The sequence below is a fragment of the Pongo abelii genome, chromosome 11, assembly GCF_028885655.2.
Source record: "Pongo abelii isolate AG06213 chromosome 11, NHGRI_mPonAbe1-v2.0_pri, whole genome shotgun sequence".
In the NCBI taxonomy this organism is placed as follows: domain Eukaryota; kingdom Metazoa; phylum Chordata; class Mammalia; order Primates; family Hominidae; genus Pongo; species Pongo abelii.
Window position 1 is genome coordinate 28335928 of NC_071996.2, and position 14224 is coordinate 28350151.

The 14224-nt window shown below is 37.0% G+C and overlaps 1 protein-coding gene across 10 annotated transcripts in view; it reads right to left on the bottom strand.

Annotated features, from left to right (window-relative positions):
* The window catches only part of PTPN4 (protein tyrosine phosphatase non-receptor type 4), a 221246-nt gene that overhangs the window by 156777 nt on the left and 50245 nt on the right, over nucleotides 1-14224 (bottom strand). The window lies entirely within an intron of this gene.

Below are 14224 nucleotides of genomic sequence, written 5' to 3' on the forward strand. Positions count from 1 at the left end.
TTTCCAGCCCTTTCCACCGCTCCGCTCCCCCCACCGCAAAGAGTAGAACAGACATCCTTTTTAAGTGCACATGGATTATTCACCAAGATATGTCATATTCTGGCCCTTAAAACAAACCTTATCAAATTTAAAATAATTGAAATCATACAAAGTATGTTCTCTAGCCATAACAGAATTGAAATAGAAATCATTAAGCAAAAGATATATGGAAAATCCTCACCTATTTGAAAACTAAACAACACACATATAAATAATGCCTGGGGGAAACAGGAAGTCTAGAGGGAATTTGGAAAATATTCTGAACTAAATGAATATGAAAAGACAACATATCAAAAAGATATAGTTATACCATGTTGTCTTTCCACAGGGTCTCCACATGGTGGCCTCAGGGGAGCCAGACTTCTTACAGGGCAGCTAAAAGTTCTTCAAGAGTGAGTTTACCATAAAACAATAGCAGAAGCTGAAGGGTCTTTTCTAAGCTAGCAAGGGAAGTCATGCAACATCTCTTTCAACAGATTCTATTGGAAGAAAATGGCACTCACAAAGGCTCACCAAGGTTCAAGTAAAGGGAATACAGCCTCTCTCTCTCAGTAAGAAATATTTCGAAGATTTTAAAACCACCACTGAAATCTTCAGCAGACACAAAGTTTGAGTTGTGGAAAGATATCCAGACTAGAGATAACAGATACCACAATCTTCAGCAACCAGGAAATAATTGAAAGTGAAAAGATACAAAAGACAATAGTAAATCCTCAAGGAATACTGATATGTAAGAAACAGATGGGCCGGGCACCGTGGCTCACGGCTGTAATCCCAGCACTTTGGGAGGCCGAGGCGGGTGGATCACGAGGTCAGGAGATGGGGACCATCCTGGCTAACATGGTGAAACCCCATCTCTACTAAAAATACAAAAAATTAGCCGGGCGTGGTGGCGGGCGCCTGGAGTCCCAGCTACTCGGGAGGCTGAGACAGGAGAATGGCGTGAACCCGGGAGGCGGAGCTTGGGGTGAGCGGAGATCGAGCCACCGCACTCCAGACTGGGTGACAGAGCGAGACTCCGTCTCCAAAAAAAAAAAAAAAAAACAGAAACAGATGAAGTATATCCAGAATGTGATCACAGAGAAGAGAGCTTTCCTTGAAATAAGGAGCAGTACCAATTTTTAAAGCTCCTAGAGGTCAAACAAAATAAGCCTTGATAAACTGATGAATTTCTTAACTAGATAATAATCACTGAGGAAGCAGTTACAGTAAAAGAATAAAGGTTGAGATAAGATTGCAATATTTAGGTGCTTGATTACAAACTGGTTAAGGTGACTCTTGTTATAGTCCCCAAAACACATATAAAATAGAAATGTGGGGAGAGGCAAACTTCAAAAATAAAAACTTGATTTTAATTAAAATACAAGAATGTGATTTCAAATGTCATGGCAAACCACCATCCACTGTTGTTATTCTTCTAAAGGAAAAAGAATTAATAACTTACTGTTCAAAAATGCTTAAACCTACGGTTAAATGTGATGGACTGAAAATGTGTTTACCTTTACTCATTCCTGAAAGCCCATTAATTTGAGGGGAAAAAAAAAGAAGGAATCTACTAAAAACATAAAAACCACAAGAACAACAAAAGGAGAGAAGACATCGGCTAAAGAGATACTAACACACAGGCCGGGTGCGGTGGCTCACGCCTGAAATCCCAGAACTTTGGGAGGCCGAGGCAGGCGGATCACGAGGTGAGGAGATCGAGACCAACCTGGCCAACATAGTGAAACGCCGTCTCTACTAAAAACATAAAAATTAGCTGGGCATGGTCGCACATGCCTGTAGTCCCAGCTACTCGGGAGGCTGAGGCAGGAGAATCACTTGAACCCGCGAGGTGGAGGTTACAGAGAGCTGAGATCACGCCACTGCACTCCAGCCTGGGCAACAGAACGAGACTCAATCTTAAAAAAAAAAAAAAAAAAAGTGGGGGATACTAATACACTTTGGAAGATAAAAAGCATGTGGAAGAGACAGCAGAGCTAAACACCAAATACCTGCAGAGAAAGATACCAACAGGAAGCAAATCAAATATACAGAAAGGCTCAAACATTGGAGGATAAGTGTGAGAAACAGCAAGATAAAGCATGAGGCTAAAAATGGGAAAGGAAGGTTGAAGATCCCTGTAGGGAACAGTTGTGTCCCTCAGTTCTCAATCCCATACCTCCCCTGAATTATTCTAAGATAAACTGAAGTGGCTTCAAATCTAGGGACATCAAGCATAGTGGAAAGCAAAAGAGTGGCATATTGCAAGCTGGTGGATTTCATGCACAATCTACATGAAATTTAAGCAAAAAGAAAAGTGAAAAGGAAAACATGTTTTAAATGTCTACAAACAATACATCATACATAAACAATCAGGAATTGAAATAGTATCAGACTCCTCATCAGCAATATTAATAGAAGGCAATATTTTCAAAACTCTGAGAAATTATTTCCAATCTAAAATTCTCTACCCAAACTATCAATTAAGTCTAGGGTAAAACTTAGACATTTTCAAAAACGAAGGATATAAAGAACTAGCACACATCCCACACAAGATATTCTTGATGAAGAAAAATGAAAGTCATCTCACAGTGATTCAAAGTAAGTGATGTCAAAAAATACAGTGAATCCAAAGTTGTAAATTAACCTAGTGCTAAAATTAAGTACCTATTTAATGTATCAAGTGCCTATCAACATCCAGATTTTACATGAAAAAATTAAATAATTGCAAAAGAAAGCCAAAACCACGAGCTCTGAAGTTTATCCTAAACAAATCAAATGAATCATCAAAAGGAAATGTCTGCACATTCAAAAAAATGTGTCATAATACTAATACTAATTCCTCACATAGTACAGCTGTCACTTTTCTTTGCGGAAACCAAACTGATACATTAAAAATTACAGAGGCCAGGAGCGGTGGCTCACGCCTATAATCTCAGCACTTTGGGAGGCCCAGCCGGGCGGTCAAGAGATTCAAACCATCCTGGCCAACATGGTGAAACCCCGTCTCTACTAAAAATATAAAAATAGCTGGGCGTGGTGGCAGACGCCTGTAGTCCCAGCTACTTGGGAGGCTGAGGCAGTAAAATCACTTGAACCCGGGAGGTGGAGGTTGCAGTGAACCGAGATCGCGCTACTGCTCCAGCCTGGTGACAGAGTGAGACTTTGTCTCAAAAAAAAAAAAAAAAGAAAAAATTATGGATAGAATTCAAAAGATAAATGGAAAAATAGAGTCATAAAATGTCACTAGGAATAATATTTAAGAGGAAGAGCTACAATACTGAATTACCAAGAGGATAAAAGAGTTTCAGGATAAATATTTTCAAAAGTAAATCTTGCTACATGTGTGCATACATGTATATGTGTATACATATACATATGCAAGTATGGCTGTACATACACACACGTGTGTATATAAAGCTGTGTATATATATATGTAAAGTATACATATATATGCAAGTCCAGCTTTATTTTAAACAATTGGAAGCATAATTATTAAGTCTAATTATTGAAAAGAATGTTAAATAATAAGGGCAAAGACTCAAATAAATGGATATTACCTTTAATATGAAACCAAATTCCTGATATACAGATACTGAACTATCCAATTTGAGTTAGGAATAAACATTATGAATGGTGGGTTCAAAGATAAGACGCAATTTCTTCTCTAGAGTATTATGATCAGCAGAGCACATCCATCAACATCAACACCAACACCAGCATCTGGGCAAAGAGCCAGACTGGGCACCAGGGCTTCCTTGGGGGATTCTTGAATCCACATGGGAATCAGGACAGACAATTACCCAGGGGAAGCAGTGAGGCAGCAGAGAGTGAGTCATGTAGCTTCCTTATGTGATAACTATAACTCTTTCTATGCTCACCAACTCCATTCCAATGAATACCGAAAGCTTCTTTTTGCAAGTACTAGGAAGAAAACAGAGCTATGTCACACATCCTTTCCCAAAGAACAGATCACATCTATCACAGATGGACATGCTATTAAATAAGCTTCAGGAGAGACATACAAAGCACTATGATGGCAAAAATATTTAAATGATTATTCCCTTCAAGAATATGAAATAAGTCAAAAGGCAGCACATTTAAGAGCCAAATAGGCCAGGCACCATGGCTCATGCCTATAATTCCAGCAGTGTGGGAGGTCGAGGTGGGAGGATCACTTGAGGCCAGGAGTTTGAGACCAGCCTGAACAACATAGTGAGACGTCGTCTCTAAAAAATTTTTTAAATTAGGTGGTCATGGTGGCACATGCCAGTAGTCCCAGCTACTTGGGAAGCTGAGGTGGGAGGATTCCCTTGAGCCCAGGAGTTCAAGGCTGCATTAAACTATGGTGGTACTACCACATTCCATCCTGGAAGATAGAGCAAGACACTATTTCTAAACAAAACAAAAAAACAACAGCCAAGTATTCCTTACACACTGTGAATACAGTAGAGAAAAAAAGGGTATAGGCTAAAATATTTATTAAATATTTTTAAGATGCTAGATATGTAAACAACAAACAAAAAAAGTTAAATAATTAAGCATTAATAATTTATCAGCCAAGGATAGAAGCTTCTCTGACAACGGCTATGCCCAGATCAACTTGTGTGAAGGTGCATCTCAAATGTGGCAGATGAAATCTTCTAAAATATCAAATCCATTAGCCCAGCTGTTTAGGGTTCCATCTTTGGAAAGCAAGGGCCATTTCGATTTTATAAGATGAATATATTTACTATTATTAACTAAGATCTAAGTCCTATTTGGCTCAACTATTTGGGTCAAGTAAACAATGAATCAGAAAATACAGCAAGTAACATGTTAAATGTTTCAAATCAAAATTCACTGATTATATAATGAGATACATTTTCATACTTTAAAATAATGAGGATTTGGGGTTCTGATCATATACAGTAGCTGGTATTGGAATATTCTCCTGTTACAAGCATCTATAAAAACCGGACCAAATATAGACCAAATAAAACATGTATGTAACATTTACAAGCAACGGATACCAACCAGCACAGGGCTATGATCTTTGGGAGAAAAGGGCAGATGAATCAAGTCTCACGCTGGCTTTCTCCTTGGGGGCACCTGCCAAACCATACTGTGGAGAAACAAAGCCCAAGCAGACAGTGGCAGTCCTGCTAGGATAAGAAAACTAAAATTAATGTTTAGGGTTGCTACGGTGCCAGGGTTTTGGGGATAGGTTATTAGAACGGAGAAAGTCAAAGGAAAAAAGCTATAAAAATACACATGAAATTGCCCTATGGTCCTTACTTGCTTCATAGGATGTGCATACACAGGGTTAGAATTTCTAGGAGAAAACAGCTGTTAACTAAACAGAGATTTCAGAGGTTCTGCAGTTCTGAGAAGATGTGGTCCAGGCTCAGAGGAGAGATATCTTGATGAACACCTTAGTCACCTAGTTGAGACCTTAGACAAACTGTGTCCTAGGATTAAGAACAAAGGTGAAACAGATCTACCTTAAAAAGCTTAAAACTAACCTCCATAAGATCAAAGTGATCTGCTGGCTATTTAACTGCCTGCCATAATATAATTCACTATTATTTAGAGGGACATAATAATCCAGAGCTCCAACAAAAAAGGGTCCAAACCTTTCCTATAAAGGGCCAGAAAGTAAATATTCTTAGGCTTTGAGGACACATAGTCTCTGTTGTACATTCTCTTTGAAAACAGAGGCTGGGCATGGTGGCTCATAGCTGTAATCTCAGCACTCTGGAAGACTGAGGTAGGAGGATTGCTTGAGGCCAGGAGTTCAAGACCAGCCTGGGCAACATAGCAAAAACAATAACCTTTAAAAATGTAAAAAAACATTCTTAGCTATAGGCCATGCAATAACAGCCAGCAGGTTGGATTTGGCCCATGGCCATAGTATGTTGTCCATTACTCTACATTTCACTCACTATGTTCAACATACAACGACAAATTAGCAGATGTTTTACGTAAAGCAGGGGAAAGTGACTGACAATCAAGAGACAAGGCAGTCAATAAAAACAGACTTGGGGTGATGTAAATATATGTGTAGACAAGGAGGCTCTCGCTTACCACTCCTATTCAACATAGTATTGGAAGTTCTAACCAGGGCAATCAGGCAAGGGAAAGAAAAAAAGGTATCCAAATAGGAAGAGAGGAAGTCAAACTAACCCTGTTTGCAGTAGACATGATCCTATATCTAGAACCCCATAGTCTCAGCCCGCAAGCTTCTTAAGCTGATTAACAACTTCAGCAAAGTCTCAGGAAACAAAATCAATGTGCAGAAATCACAAGCATTCCTATACACCAACAAGAGTCAAGCCAAGAGCCAAATCGGGAATGAACTCCCATTCACAACCACCACAAAAAGAATAAAATGTCTAGGAACACAACTAGGGAAGTTAAAGATCTCTACGAGGAGAACTACAAACAATGGCTCAAAGACATCAGAGAGGACACTAACAAATGGAAAAACATTCCATGCTCATGGATAGGAAGAATCAATATCGTTAACATGGTCATACTACCCAGAGCAATTTATAGATTCAATGCTATTTCTATTAAACTACCATTGACATTCTTCAAAGAACTAGAGAAAACTATTTTAAGATTCATATGAAGCCGAAGAAGAGCGCAAATAGCCAAGGCAACCCTAAGCAAAAAGAACAAATCTGGAGGCATCACACTACCTGACTTCAAACTATACTACAGGGCTACATTAACCAAAAACAGTATGGCACTAGTACAAAAACAGACATATAAACCAATGGAACAGAATAGAAAGCCCAGAAATAATGCCACACACCTACAACTGTCAAGAAGAGCAACCCCAAGACACATAATGGTCAGATTCACCAAGGCTGAAATGAAGGGAAATATGTTAAGGGCAGCCAGAGAGAAAAGTTGGACACATGTATCCCAGAAATTAAAGTATTTAAAAAAAAAAAAAAAAAAAAAAGCAATGGGGAAAGGACTCTGTATTCGATAAATGGTGCTGGCATAACTGGCTAGCCATATGCATAAGGCTGAAACTGGACCCCTTCCTTAAGCCATATACAAAAATTAACTCAAGATGAATTAAAGACTTAAATGTAAAAGCTAAAAGTATAAAAACCCTGGAAGACAACCTAGGCAATACCATTCAGGACGCAGGCACGGGCAAAGATTTCATGACGAAGATACCAAAAGCAATTGCAACAAAAGCAAAAGTTGACAAATGCATTCCCTTAACTCAGGTCTGTTCACACAGCTCTATGGCAACTTCTGAGATAGGTCTCAGCTTTCAAAAGAATTTGAGCATTACATGGATCTGTGACCCATTTGTGAATAAACCAGGTGAATCGACTTTGTCCGTGCTAGAAGAGAATCAACTGCTTGAGATTGCAAATGATGGTAGCCTTATAAAAGTATGTTTGAGACAACTTCACATCTCTGTAAATTCCAGATTAAAGTCAAGGTGGAATATCCTGAGATTGCTACAACAGCACTGAAAAGCTTGCTTCCATTTCCAACATCCTATCTTTATGAAGCAGCGTTTTCTGCAGTGACAGCAACCAAAATGAGATTATGGAGTAGACTGGACATAAGCAACACACTTTGGGTGTCACTGTCTACCATCACCCCCAGATGGGACCATATAGTTGCAGGAAAACAAGCTCAGGGCTCCCACTGACTCTACATTATGGTGAGTTGTATAACTATTTCACGATATATTACAATGTAGTAATAACAGAAATTAAATACACAATAAATGTAATGTGCTTGAATCACCCTGAAACCATTGCCCCACACCCAAGTCCAACGAAAAATTGTCTTCCATGAAACCGGTTCCTGGTGCCAAAAAGGTTGGGGACCACTGCCATAGATTATAGATTTTTAATTTTTGATTTTTTATTTATTTTTCAGAGACAAGGTCTTGCTATGCTGTCCAGGCTGAACTCAAACTCCTGGGTTCAAACAACCCTTCCACCACAGCCTCCTAAGTAACTGGGACTATAAGTGCCTACCACTGTGCCTAGCTAAGATTTTAATACTGTATTTTTACCATACCTTTTCTATGTTTAGATACATTTAGATATACAAATACCATCATGTTATAATAGCCAGTTCACTAACACGCTATTCAGGTTTGTAGCCTAGGAGCAACAGGCCATACCATATATCCTAGGTGTAATAGGTTATACCACCTACATGTGAGTACACTCTATGATGCTCAACACAATGATGAAATCACCTAATGACACATTTCTCAGAATGTATGCCCGTTGTTAAGTGATGCATGACTATACTTAGAGGAGCACAAGGGAATCCTTTTTATTGAGAGAAATATTCAATGCCTTAATGTGGTGGTACTGCACAGGTGTATACATAAAATAATTCATTGAGTTATATAATGAAGATCTGTGTACTGCACTGTTTTGTGCATTATACCTATTACAAAAAACAATAAAATCTACATGTCATTTCCAGAGAAGGAAAACCAAGCTGAAAATCTTTCTAAATAGAATCCAACATCTCTCTCATAATTTAATGGCTGCCAACTATTTTTGAATTATACTCCATAATGTATGTTAGGTATTCAATAATTATTAAATAATGTACATGAATAACTACAATTTTCTGTAGGATAAAAAAACCTAATTCTCAAAAAAGTAACACTTGACAATTGTTTTCTCTTTACTTTTTACAAATAACTGGCATTTTAAAAATTTGTGTATATATATTTTTAATGAATACTGCCAGGAAACAAATTGGGTTTTGCAAGCAGTATATGTACACCAATACATGGATGAAAACGTTATATATGCACATCAAACAATTAGTAGATGGCTATTTTGTGGAATTTCAAAAATAACATGCTTCCAAGAAAACATTTCTGGAACAAGAGAATGGATCAATTGGATTACAAGCAAGAGAGGAAAGTCAACCTTTCTAAATGCATAATACTAGTCAGATACATAAACAGGCACTTCACCAACATTCTTGTTTAATGCTAAGCATCCTAATGTCAGGTAGATATTATTCTCTCTTAACAAAGAAAGTATATGAAACACAGACAAGAACAACTTGTGTATAGTCACAGAGTAAGTCTTCAAAATAAAGATGTATAAAATCATCATTGAATAACTGCCCAAGAATCTTTCAATAGAAGTAAATATCATTTTCAGTAATAGACTTATGCATGGCAAATATAATATGAGACCCAAGAACTATATGCCTGATGAAACCACAGCAAGGTGAAATAATAAAACAAGAAATATGGTCACCTTAATTGTGCTCAACTCTAAATTTGATCGATAAAATAATTTTCTAGTGTTTAATATGATTATAGCCTAGAAAAAAAGGATTTCAAAATAGATAAAAGCTTTAAAAATCTATCATACACTATAATGTTGGACTTTTCATATACTATAAAAGCTGACAAAATTATCATGTCTTTTTGTACTAAAGATAACAAATTCCATTTTAACATTTGATTTTATTTTTTAAAGTTTGGTATTTAATAAATTCTCCTTCAAGGCAGGCACTGTTGACAATCAACTTGAGAGATGTCAAGGTTAAAAATGAGGAAGGCTGAACATAAACATTTGCTCAAGGCACACTAAAATAACAGCATAGGTATAATAGTAATGAAAGAAAAGACTACCCCTAAGAAAATTTTGGAAAATGAAAAGCAACTTAAGTGGTCACCTTAAGTGACAGAAAAAAAGCTAAATGAAAGTTAACAGTGTGAGAAAGGCCTAGGAGCAAGTTCATTTACCCCACAAACTCTAGAAATAGGAGTACAAATTATCTTTCAAAAAGAGAAGGCAGGGGTCAGGACTGAAAAAATGTTGAGAGTCTACATAAGTAACAGCCCCTACATGACTTCTCTCACTTCCCCTCCCCTACAGCCAATCACCATGAGAACTGGAGACTTACTCTCTGAAGAAAATGAACCAGAAGGACTCTGGAATCAGGAGCATCATGTGCAGCTGATTAATTTGTACTGTACTAATTGTACAGGCAGATTATACTGCCTGTATTGTACAGACAGAGCCTGCATAATAAAAAATCTACACAGTGAATAGGTAAGTCCTCTCCAATCCCTTCCTCTCACTCAACTCTAAAAAGACTGGCAGTGAGGCTCTACAAACTCAAGACCTATAAAACTATATGGTTTTGAAAATTGTGTAAATGAATATGCCAATTACATGTACATACATACACTTATAAAATAAAACATATAAATCAAATTTAAAAGATAGATGTGTGTGTGTCACACACATATACATTTTTTTTTAAGTACAGCACACCTGGATAAATAATTTAAATAACAAACACAAAGAGCAAATAATAAAAATTAAACCTGTCTTTCATCATCTCTGACTCCTTAAATATATGGTAGCTATCCCTTGAGAAGCAAAGGAGACAGTTCTGGGATGAAATTTCTGGGTATCTATGAAAGTAGGAAGATGGGTACAGCAAGTGATGAGGAAGAGGCAAAATGGACACCTCCACAGGATGCCATATTGGCAGACTGTATTTTCCCAGTAAGTCCACGGCAACATTTCTGATCCCACATGATGATCCTCCACTTTTTATCAAGATGCAGTCTATTTCCTTTCACTTAACTCTGTGACAACCTTGACAAATAGAACATGGAAAAAGTAACATTACATGGCTTCCCAGGCCAGATTGGAAAGGCAATATGGCTACAGTCTGGCTCTCTCTCTAAAGATGCTCACCCTTAGAAACCAGCCACTGTGGCCGGGCACAGTGGCTCATGCCTGTAATCCTAGCACTTTGGGAGGCCGAGGCAGGTGGATCACCTGAGGTCGGGAGTTCAAGACCAGCCTGACCAACATGGAGAAACCCTGTCTCTACTAAAAATACAAAATTAGCCGGGCATGGTGGCACATGCCTGTAATCCCAGCTACTAGGGAGGCTGAGGCAGGAGAATTGCTCGAACCTGGGAGGCAGAGGTTGCAGTGAGCCGAGATCGTGCCATTGTACTCTAGCCTGGGCAACAACAGCGAAACTCCGTCTCAAAAAAAAAAAAGAAAGAAAGAAACCAGCCACTGTGCTATGAAGAAGTCCAGGATATCAAGAGGTCATATATAGGTGCCTCAGCCTCAGCTACGGTTTCAGGTAACAGCCATGTGAGTGAATAAGCCTTCGAATGATTCCAGCCTCCAGCCTTTGAGTCTTCCAGCCAAGGACTGACACACAATGGAGCAAAATTAAGCCTTTTTTGTGTGTGTGTGAATCTCTGACTCACGGAATCCCTGAGGACAATACATGGTTATTTTATGCCACTAAGTTTTAGGGTAATTTCTTATGCAGTCACAGTAACTAAAATAGGCTGGTCTTCCCAGCCCTTCCTTGTTCATCACACAGGCTAACGTTAATCCGCTGCACCAAAGTAAAAGTCAAGTCAAAAATTAGGGGTAAAAATCCTCATAGATTGAAGACATCAAACCATGTAGTACCGACACTAGGCATTTTAAAGTATTTAATGCAAACATATTTAGTGAGATGAATTCTCATATCATGAATTCATTTAGTGACAATGAATTTATGGCATGAGAGGGACAATACACTCCATAGGTTGGCTACAGTAAATAAATAGTTATACCAAAGCCACAGTGAAAATAGGACTTGACATTGAAACAACACAAGCCAACACAAACCCAATGATAATAGGCTTATCATTCCTATGTCCACAGCAGAGAAAAAGCAAGATCTAGTGAAGTTACATCAACTCCTTCATTACAAAAATTTGCCTCAGAAAATACAGAAACAGCTTTGATGAGATAACTACCAGATGAAACAAAGCAGGCTTTGGCAACATGAATATTTTACCTGTGGTGCAAAAATCTTTCATGAAAATCAATGGCTCCAATGGTTGACTTTACAAATCATTGCCTGGTAGTCTCCAAAGGAAACTGAGTAGTTCTCCTTCTTGGTGAACAGAGAAATGCTGGTGAACCTGGCAGCTGCCCACAAAGGATTTCTGAGACTTAATGGTACTAAGTGGACACAAGAAAACAAACACCACAACTCTCAAACCCCCAATTAGTTTGCAGGCTGCCACATACCACTCCACAGGTTGTAAAGTACATAACTGGAGATTTATTCACATAGATTAAAAGATAAATAATCTACCTAAAAGTACAAAGCAACTCTTTTGGTTTGAACGGCTTGGGTTCAAATACCCAGAGGAATAAATATACTACATAACCAACAATTTTTCATAAATATTGTTCCTCAAGTTTTTTGATGACCTGAGATAACGGTAGAGAAAGTTTCTAGCACCACAGAATGGTAAGCTTACTTACCATTCTAGGTAATATATCCAGGTCTATTGAAACTGCCAGCTAAATATATGTAATATATATTTTTAAAATATAAACATATGAAAGTACATTAATATATATGTCTTTCTAAAAGAGTAACTAGACAGCACATTGATTACTACATTGAAAAACACAGCATACTACTGTTAACTAAAGTGCTCAACAGAAAATTATGCTAGCTGAGAAACATACCAAACCTTTTTACAATATTTTGAAATACATTCAAAACTACAGTTAAAATGAAAACTAAATATTAACTAAATTTAAGCTAAGACAAAAGTTATTAAGTTTATGCCTTTTCCAAAAAAGAATTCTAACACATGAATAATAGGAAAAAAAGCTTATTTTCTTATATCAACTGTCTAATACATGAGAGTTTCTATTAAACAGAAATTTGTACGAAGTAGAATTCTCTTCATTTTATATTATCTCTGTTTGGCAACCTATATTGCAACTATATATTAACAGATGATAGAATACAAAAGAAATCAAAAGTTTAGCTTTTTAGAAAAGCACACTAAATCTGTTGGGTATTTTAGATAATGTTGAAGGTATTTTTAATGATAATGATGTAATATTCACCACTCTGCAGCCCCTTTTTCAATGTGAAATAGCTTGGAATTTGAGATAAATTCATAATCCTGCTATATAGTAGTACACAGAACATTTTAAGCTTAAACTGGTAAATAAGAAAGATTCATTTTTTAAAATTATTATACTTTAAGTTCTAGGGTACATGTGCACAACGTGCAGGTTTGATACATAGGTATACATGTGCCATGCTGGTTGGCTGCACCCATCAACTCATCATTTACATTGGGTATTTCTCCTAATGCTATCCCTCCCCCAGCCCCTCACCCCCCAACTGGCCCCGGTGTAAGATTCATATTTTATATTACTTAAAGATTTCAAAGTATAGAAATACCCAAGTAATACAGCAGAAAACATCCTGAAAAATTTGGAAATACCAAAACATCCTGAAGAATAAGAACTCAGTTTGAATACAGACTGCATATATTATTATTTTCATAAAGTTAAATTTAGGGATGTGGTAATTATGAGACTCTCGGAATACTAAAGTACTTACTTTCAAAAGGTTCAGGAAAAAAAAATCATGTAGAGAGAAGGAAACATAAAGCAAATGTGCAAAATGTTAACAGTGGGTCAATTTAGGTAAAGGGTATAAGGGTATTCATTATAATATTATTTCACCTTTTCTATATAGGTTGAAAAGTTTTTAAATAAAAAGGGAAAATACATTTTTATATGTATCAAGATATGTACAAGAATGTTCACAGCAGTATTATTTGTAAGAGCTCAAAGTGGAAACAAATCCAAATATATACCAACAATAAACTGGACAAATAAATGGTAAGTGAAGGGATAAGTAAACTATAGTATATTCATACAAAAGGGTACTACAGAGCAATAACAATGAATTAACTACTGTTAACACACCACATGGGTAAAACTCACAAATAACAATGAGCAAACAAAGCTAGACACAAATAGGATGAACAAATATTTGTTAAATAAATATTTCAGACGATAGATAAGATCAGGGCTGTCATTTATTTTTGCTTGGCAAAAATTATACTCACAGACAGTACAAGTAAAATTACCATGAATATGTATAAATTATTTAGAAAAACAAATTCTTTTCAGGCACCCTCAAGCACACTTATGAAAACCACACACATACTATGGATCTGCTCTACTAATCATAATGCACACTGTTGGTTTCTCAACGTCCAGTGAACAACACTTTTTAAAAAGACCCAGTTTGAATGAGAGCATGCACCTAATACAATCTGCACCAAAAAGACTTTTTTACTTGAATAAGACTTTTCAAACTGTACTATAATTTAATA